Source organism: Rhinopithecus bieti, unplaced genomic scaffold (genome assembly GCF_001698545.2).
Source record: "Rhinopithecus bieti isolate Rb0 unplaced genomic scaffold, ASM169854v2 scaffold_11744, whole genome shotgun sequence".
NCBI classification, from domain to species: Eukaryota; Metazoa; Chordata; class Mammalia; order Primates; family Cercopithecidae; genus Rhinopithecus; species Rhinopithecus bieti.
In genome coordinates this window covers 189,977-198,565 of record NW_016807094.1, presented here as the reverse complement: position 1 = coordinate 198,565, position 8,589 = coordinate 189,977, and positions in this window count along the sequence as shown.

The following is an 8,589-nucleotide window of genomic DNA, read 5'->3' as shown; positions in this document are numbered from 1 at the left end:
CCTCCTGGGTTCAAGCAATTCTCCTGCCTCAGCCTCCCGAGTAGCTGGGATTACAGGCGCCCGCCACCACGCCTGGCTAATTGTTGTATTTTTAGTAGAGACAGGGTTTCACCACATTGGCCAGGCTGGTCTCTTGGCCAGGCTGGTCTCGAACTCCTGACCTCGTGATCCGCCCACCTCAGCCTCCCAAAGTGCTGGGATTACAGACACAAGCCACGGAGCACGTCCAGCACCTTTTAAATTACGTGGACAGGACCGGTGTCGTGGCTCGCCTGTAATCCTAGCAGTTTGGGAGGCCAAGGTAGGAAGATTGCTTGAGCACAGGACTTTGAAACCAGCCTGGAAAACATACTGAGGCCCACTTGTCCACAAAAGATTTAAAAAGTAGCTGGGTGTGGTTGTGCATACCTATAGTCCCAGCTACTCTGGAGACGGAGGTGGATCACTTGAGTGGAAGGCGGAGGTTGCAGAGAGCCAAGATCACACCACTGCACTCCAGCCTGGGCAACAAGAGCGAAACTCTGGTCTCAAAAAAAAAAAGGGTATTGGGGCAGAGAATCAAGGTGTGGGAGTCATGACTACAAATAGAGAGGACTCAGTGTTGGAGATTTTAGGGCAGTCTTACAACCTAAATATGAGGCTCCTGTGACCATGGGGGAAGTGAATATGGGAAGACAATACTTAGTGAACTCTATGAGGACTTCCCATCCTGAGGATGAAAGGCAGGGCAGGGGCCCTGGAGCTGTTTTATACCCCAGGGACCACCCATAGATGGAGAATGGATTAGAGTCTGGCCACACCCACTCTTTGCCCTCCAGCCTCCTCCCTGAATTTGATTTTCCTAGCTTCTGTAAATGCATTTTTGTTTTCTTTTCTTTCTTTCTTTCTTTTTTTTTTTTTGAGAGGACGTCTGGCTCTGTCACCCAGGCTGGAATAGCATGATCTTGCCTCACTGTGACCTCTGTGCCCTGGGTTCAAGTGATTCTCCTGCCTCAGCCTCCAGAGTAACTGGGATTACAGGCATGCAACACCCCACCCAGCTAATCTTTTTTTTTTTTTGAGTGGAGTGATCTCAGCTCACTGCAACCTCTGCCTCCAGGGTTCAAGCGATTCTCCTGCCTCAGCCTCCTTAGTAGCTGGGATTACAGTCACACGCCACCATGCCCAGCTAATTTTGTATTTTCAGTAAAGACGGGGTTTCTCCATGTTGGTCAGGCTGGTCTCAAAAACTCCTGACCTCAGGTGATCCGCCCACCTCGGCCTCCCAAAGTGCTGGGATTACAGACATGAGCCACCATGCCTGGCCCCCAGCTGATTTTTATCTTATTTATAGAAACAGGGTCTCACTATGCTGCCCAGGCTAACCAGTCTGGTACAGGTGCTCACCAGCAAAGCCAGCTAATTTTTAAAATTTTTAGTAGAGATGAAGTCTCACTTTTTTGCCCAGGCTGGTCTCAAACTACTGAGCTCAAGCGATCTGCCTGCTTCAGCCTCTTAAAGTTCTGGGATTATAGGCATGAGCCACTGCACCCGGCCTTTGAATAAATTTAGACTTATAGAAAAGTTGCAAAAGGTACACAAAGTTCTCTATGTTCTCCACCCAGTTTCCTTTAATGTCCACGTTTTCCATTAGACTTGCCACAACTAGGAAATAAACAATACCATTGTCCCAATTCCAGAGCTTATTATGATTTCCCATTTTTCCATTTTGCCCCAGGTAGAACCTCTCATTGGGATTCCTTGTCATGTCTAAGACCATCTACCCTATTTCTGTTGCTCTGTTTCATTCTATTGACGTCACCTTATTGCTATTACAATTGTCTCAGGTATTTACACGTTCATTTTCTCTCTCCTACTGACCATAATGCTCTGCAAAGACAGAGACCTGGTACATCGCCTTTAAATTCTAGGTTTCCCAGTGCCCAGAACAGGGCTTGATTTCCCACAGGTAGTGTAGTGGGTTTGATTCCTGCACAAAAATCTGCTTAACTGCAGGCCTGGACTATAACTCTAGAAGGGTGGAGACCCAGTCTCCCTCCCACCATGGCGTCCCCAGTACTAACAGGGAACCTACCAGGAAGCCCAGTCAATACTCTTGAAATGAATGATGGGCTGAACACAGGTTAATATCACAGACAAACAATCCCAGTTGACACATGGGGGAAACAGGCTCAATGCTGGCCTGATTTGTCCCTCCTCAAGCAAACAAAAAACAAAACATGGCGGAGAAGTGGAGAAGTCAAAATTAAAACCCAGGAGGCTAAGATATCGCCTTTAAAGCTGAGCTTAATTAACCCTAACCATGGGTGACAGAGCTCGCCACCAGCCTTGTCTCACTTCACCCCAGATAGGCAGGTCATTTGTTAATTTATTAAAAAATTTTTTTTTTAAATTATTATTGTTTTTTTGAGATGGTGTTTCACTCCTATTGCCCAGGCTGGAATGCAGTGCTGTGATCTTGGCTCACTGCAGCCTCTGCCTTCCCGGGGTCAAGTGATTCACCTGTCTCAGCCTCCCGAGGCACTGGGATTACAGGCACGCACCACCATGCCTGGCTAATTTTTTAATTTTTAGTAGAGATGGGGTTTCACCATGTTAGCCAGGCTGGTCTTGAACTCTTGGCCTCAAGTAATTCATGCACCTCGGCCTCCCAAAAAAAGTGCTAGCTTACTTCAGCCTCAAGCTCCTGATCTTAAGGGATCCTCCCACTTTAGCCTCCTGAGTCAAATTGTTGGGATTACCAGGAAGGAGCCACCACACCCAGCTAAATTTTTTTTACTTTTAGATCTCCCTGTGTTACCCAAGCTGATCTAGAACTCCTGAGCTCAAGCAATCCTCCCATCTCAGCCTCCCAAAGTGCTGGGATTACAGTCCTGGGTTACCACACCCAGACGATTACTAGAAGAGTCAATGTTGTCACCATTCCCTAATTTCTGTATGTAATATCCTCCCAACCAGTATACCCTACACCCTCCACTCAAAGTTTCTCCACTTGGCCAATATCCTTTCATCTATTCAATTCACAATTTAAAGCCACCTCTTCAAGAGGAAGCCAGCACCCTCGTACCCAGGTGATGGCCCCTGTCACAGTACCTATAAATCTGCTCACGGTACGGTACAATTGATGTGGAATCATCAGTTGCAGTAACTATCTGTGCACGCCTTTGCTTAGTATTTACCTCCCTGGGGTTATTAACACACCTATATGCATGTGGAGAACAATGATTTTCCCCTCCCAACATGGTCTAAGTGTCTGTCAAAGGTAATACTTTCCTCGGTTTGACTCCAGACTGGAGCCTTGCCTGGCCAGAGCCAGGTCCTCAAAAATGAACATTTATTGAAATACGGAGAAATAACAAAGAATGGGCAGGAGGCGGAAGAGCATCAGAACAAATAGCTAGTGGCTGCGGGGCTTAACACCTAGGTCGCTAGGTTCAGCAAACCACCACGGCATGCATTTACCTATGCAGCAAACCTGCACATCCTGCACCCAGAACTTTAAATTAAATTAATGAAAAATGAGAGAAAAAAGTAACAGAATGAGGGCCTTGCACAGTGGCGCCCGCCTGTAATCCCAGCACTTTGGGAGGCCGAGGTGGGTGATCACTTGAGACCAGGAGTTGGAGACCAGCCCGGTCAATGTGGCAAAACCCCGTCTCTACTAAAAATACAAAAAAATAAGCCAGGCGTAGTGGCACGTGCCTGTAGTCTCAGTGGCTTGGGAGGCTAAGGCACTAGAATCACTGGAACCCAGGAGGTGGAAGTTGCAGTGAGCCAAGATGGTGCCAGTGTACTCCAGCCCAGGCGACAGAGTGAGATTGTGTCTCAAAAAAAAAAAAAAAAAAAAGGAAGAAGGGTGAGTGCGGTGGCTCCCGCCTGTAATCCCAGCACTTTGTGAGGCAGGTGGATCACGAGGTCAGAAGTTCGAGACTAGCCTGGCCAACATGGAGAAACCGAATCTCTATTAAAAATTTAAAAAGTAAGTCAGGTGTGGTGGCGGGCACCTGTAATCCCAGCTACTCGGGAAGCTGAGGCAGGAGAATCGCTTGAACCCGGGAGGCGGAGGTTGCAGTGAGCCAAAATCGCGCCACTGCACTCCAGCCTGGGGGACAGTGCCAGACTCAAAAAAAAAAAAAAGAAAAGAAAAAAAGAAAGAACAGAATGAACAAGCCAAAAGCTTTTTAATGCAAATTTGGAAGCTGGTGGAGGGTGTGGGAAACCTGAGAGGTCTGCAGGGATCAGGGCTATTTCAGGCCTGATTTGCAAGACACTGAACTTTACTCAATTCAATTCAATTCAACTTTACTCTAATTCCATAGTCGCCCCACCCTCTCCAAACACTCCTAAATACTGGCAAGTGCTCTCTGAATGAAGTTTTCTTTCTCTCTTCTTCCAAATACCCAGCCTTCAAGGAGATGAATGAGTTTCTTTGTGACACTCTATTTACTGTTTCAGAACCTTTCTTATACATTATTCACTCCCTAAACTCTTCATTCTTTCTGAAAACCTTTTCTGGATCATCTCGGGGCCATAATCCCATTCTGTGGAGAGCAGGGAGCTTTTAAAAAAGTCCCCAATCACTTTTTAGCCAGGGGGCGAGGCAAAACCAAGGGAAGAGAAATTCTTCCTTTCTTTTTTTTTTTGAGACAGGGTCTCACTGCCTCCCTAGCTAAAGTTCAGTGGTACAATCAAGGCTCACTGCAGCTTCAACCCGCTCCTGGGTTCAAGCAATCCTCCTACCTTTTACTGCCAAGTAGCTGGGCCTACACCATGCGTTGGTAATTTTTAAATTTTTTTGTAGAGACAGAGGTGGAGGTTCACTATGTTGCCCAGGCTGGCCTTGAACTCCTGGGCTCAAGTGATCCGCCTGCCTCGGCCTCCCAAAACGTTGGGATTACAGGTGTGAACCACCTAAGCTCACCTCAGCTTTAATACTGAATATTAAGCTCTTTGAGAAGTTGGATGTATCCATTTTGTCCACCAAGGCATCCAGATACTTACAAGGATTCCATGTGTGTTTTCAGTTCTGGGTTTAGAAGGTCTTCATCTACCTGAGGAAAAGCACCTCCACTTCCTGTGTTTGCCTCAAAAGTCACCTTGGATTTGGTGATTCCTCAAAGTTAAATATCACTTCAGTTAAGCTTGGGGGGAAAAAGTTAAACACAGAACTACAGAATTATCTGCAGGGGGCGGTGGCTCACGCCTGTAATCCCAGCACTTGGAGAGGCTGAGGTGGGCAGATCATGAGGTCAGGAGTTCCAGACCAACCTGGCAACATGGTGAAAACCCATCTCTACTAAAAAAAAAAAAAAAAATTAGCAGGGCGTGGTGGCAGGCACCTATAATCCCAGCTACTCACTGCAGGAAAGTCATTTGAGCCCGGGACGTGTAAGTTACAGTGAGCTGAGATCACGCCACTGCACTCCAGCATGGGTGACAGAGCAAGACTCTCTCTCCAAAAAAAAAATTTAAAGTTTGATTTGGTACTATCACGGAGATCGTAATTAAATATATATATATACACACACACACACACACACACACACAATTAAAAATAAATAAATAAATAATAAAATAAAGTTTCCCCAACTGATATTTGACTTCATATAATTCAGTTCTATTTAAATGAGTTCAGAAGCTTCTAGGCTGTGGCAAGGGGCTCCCTCTCCTGGTTAAGATCTGCCAGCTCTTACAATTTCCTTTTCAGGTCTACAAACCACTCTGCCCTCGTGCAGCCATCACAGCCCTCCCTGCTTATCTCAGGACAGACTCTAGGTTAACCGGGGAGTAGAGCTTTACTAAGCTGTGTGCAGAGAAAACACGGAGAATTACAGCACAAAAAGAGACAACGGAAGCCTGAATATCAGACGTCGTTTTTTTTTTTTTTTTTTGAGACGGAGTCTCTGCCGCCCAGGCTGGAGTGCTGTGGCTGGGTCTCAGCTCACTGCAAGCTCCGCCTCCCGGGTTCACGCCATTCTCCTGCCTCAGCCTCCCGAGTTGCTGGGACTACAGGCGCCGCCACCTTGCCCGGCTAGTTTTTTGTATTTTTTTAAGTAGAGACGGGGTTTCACCGCGTTAGCCAAGATAGTCTTGATCTCCTGACCTCGTGATCCGCCCGTCTCGGCCTCCCGAAGTGCTGGGATTACAGGCTTGAGCCACCGCGCCCGGCCCATTCATCAGGTTTAATGCATTCTCTGGAGTCTCATGGACTGTCCTTTGGTCTTTTCCACCTTTTTTTCCTTACTCTCCTATCCAGCCTCTCTCAACTTGTAGCCCCATCTGTACCTGCCCTGATGGTAGGACCCACTCTCTCCTGAGCAAGTCTGATCTACCTCGTCTCAAGATTCCAGATCTCAGACAACTGCCATCTCTGGTTCTCAGTCCGTTTTGCACTGGAACAATCTTTCCACACCAGAGGGGATCCCTTTTTAGGTTGCTATGCCCAACAGTTCTCACTTCATCTTCAATTCTGATTCCAGGCTATGCTCTGGAAATTGTCTTTTACAGGTATAAGACAGAGAAAGGCTATGCAAAGCTGCTGTGACCAAGAAATTAAAAGATCAGTACGTAACATGGCTACATAATATCTACCTTTGTTTATTTACTTTTTTTTTTTTTTGAAATGGAGTCGCACTCTGTCACCCAGGCTGGAGTGCGATGGCACAATTTTGGTTCACTGCAAACTCCGCCTCCCGGGTTCAAGCGATTCTCCTGCCTCAGCCTCCTGAGTAGCTGGGACCACAGGCGCCCGCCACCATGCCTGGCTAATTTTTGTGTTTTTAGTAGAGATGGGGTTTTACCATGTTGGCCAGGCTGACCTCTGGTGATCAGCCCGCCTTGGCCTCCCAAAGAGCTGGGATTACAGGCGTGAGCCACCGCGCCCGGCCATGGAGAGACAGTTTCCATAAACAAGACCAAACCCATGTTAACATTGAGAAAGTGCCAAAAACCTCCAGAGAAAGTAACAGAGGGAAATGGACCAGATGGGACCTTAGGGAGCTGCTGGTTCAAGATCTGCATAAAATAAGATGAGAAGTGGCTGCTGACTTTGATTCAGAGTCAATGAATGCAACGCCCCTTCCTCCTGATTCCGTTTGGCTATGAGAAAACGCAGGCCCACATCTTTGTGGAGAATGCCAGCATCGCCTAGGCACTGAAGAATGTCAGTGGCAAGATTTGGGATGAGGATAATATAAAATATCAATCTTTGTCAACCCTGCTGATATGTTCTGCAGAGAAAGCTGAAATCGGAAAAGGCAAAGCAGATAAAGCTGATGGTGAAGAAGCGATGTGATTCCTCCCAGTACAGTCTTGACAGCCAGAGACTCCCCTTTGACCCAGACCTGGTGACCAGTGACTCTAAGATGGCATCGAAACCTAGAAGTGCACGGCTGCCTTTCTGCACGTCCTCCAAGACAATATGCCTGAGGCGTAGTCTGTAGGACAGATGGACACGGGAAAGGGCTGCAACCAGGAGACACGTGTGCAGACAGGAACTTCCTGTCTACCACTTTCCCGGACAAACAAGTCTAGCAACGTAACCTCCATCCTGGAATTGCTCCCCAAGTTATTATGCCTGGATGGCCAGCCATCACCCAGACCAACTCTGCATGGTATTGAAGTCACCTCAAAGTTACTAATTTGCAAGGGAAGTTTCTTTGGATCTAACATGCTGCAAAATCTGCTCCTGCCATTTCTGCAGTAATATTGCTTGATCTACGTCTACGGCGATTGACGGCGTCTCCTAGCTGCTTACCATGACGGGGCCTGCCTCTGCCTGACCACTCCCCTCACCCAGAGAAACCAGCCTGGTGCAGGTACTTCAAAAATACCTGGAAGGCTGGGTATGGTGGCTCATGCCTGTAATCCCAGCACTCTGGGAGGTCGAGGCGGGTGGAACACCTGACATCAGGATTTCAAGACCAGCCTGGCCAACATGGTGAAACCCTGTCTCTACTTAAAAAAAATTTTTTAAACATACAAAAAAAAAAAAAAAAAAAAAATTAGCCAGCGACGTGGCATGAGCCTGTAATCCCAGCTACTTGGGAGGCTGATGCAGGAGAATCGCTTGAACCTGGGGTGCAGACGTTGCAGTGAGCCAAGATCCCACCACTACACTCTAGCCTGGGTGACAGAGTGAGACTCCATCTCAAAAAAATAAAATTTAAAAAGACCAGCCTGGTCAACATAGTGAGACCCCGTCTCTATGAAAAAATAAAAGAGAGAGAGTAGTGGTGTCTGTTACGTCAAAAAAAAAAAGTAATTAAAAAAAGAAAAAGCAGCTGGATGCGGTGGCTCCCGCCTGTAATCCCAACACTTTGGGAGGCTGAGGAAGGTGGCCTGAGATCAGGAGTTAGAGACCAGCCTGGGCAACACGGCAAAACCCTGTCTCTATTTAAAAAAAAAAAAAAAAAAAAAAAAAAAATTAGCTGGGTGCAGTGGCTTACACCTGTAATCCCAGCACTTTGGGAGGCCGAGGCAGACAGATCATTTGAGGTCAGGAGTTTGAGACCAGCCTGGCCGACATGGCGAAACCCCGTCTCTACTAAAAATACAAAAATTTACTGGGCGTAGTGGCGGGTGCCTGTA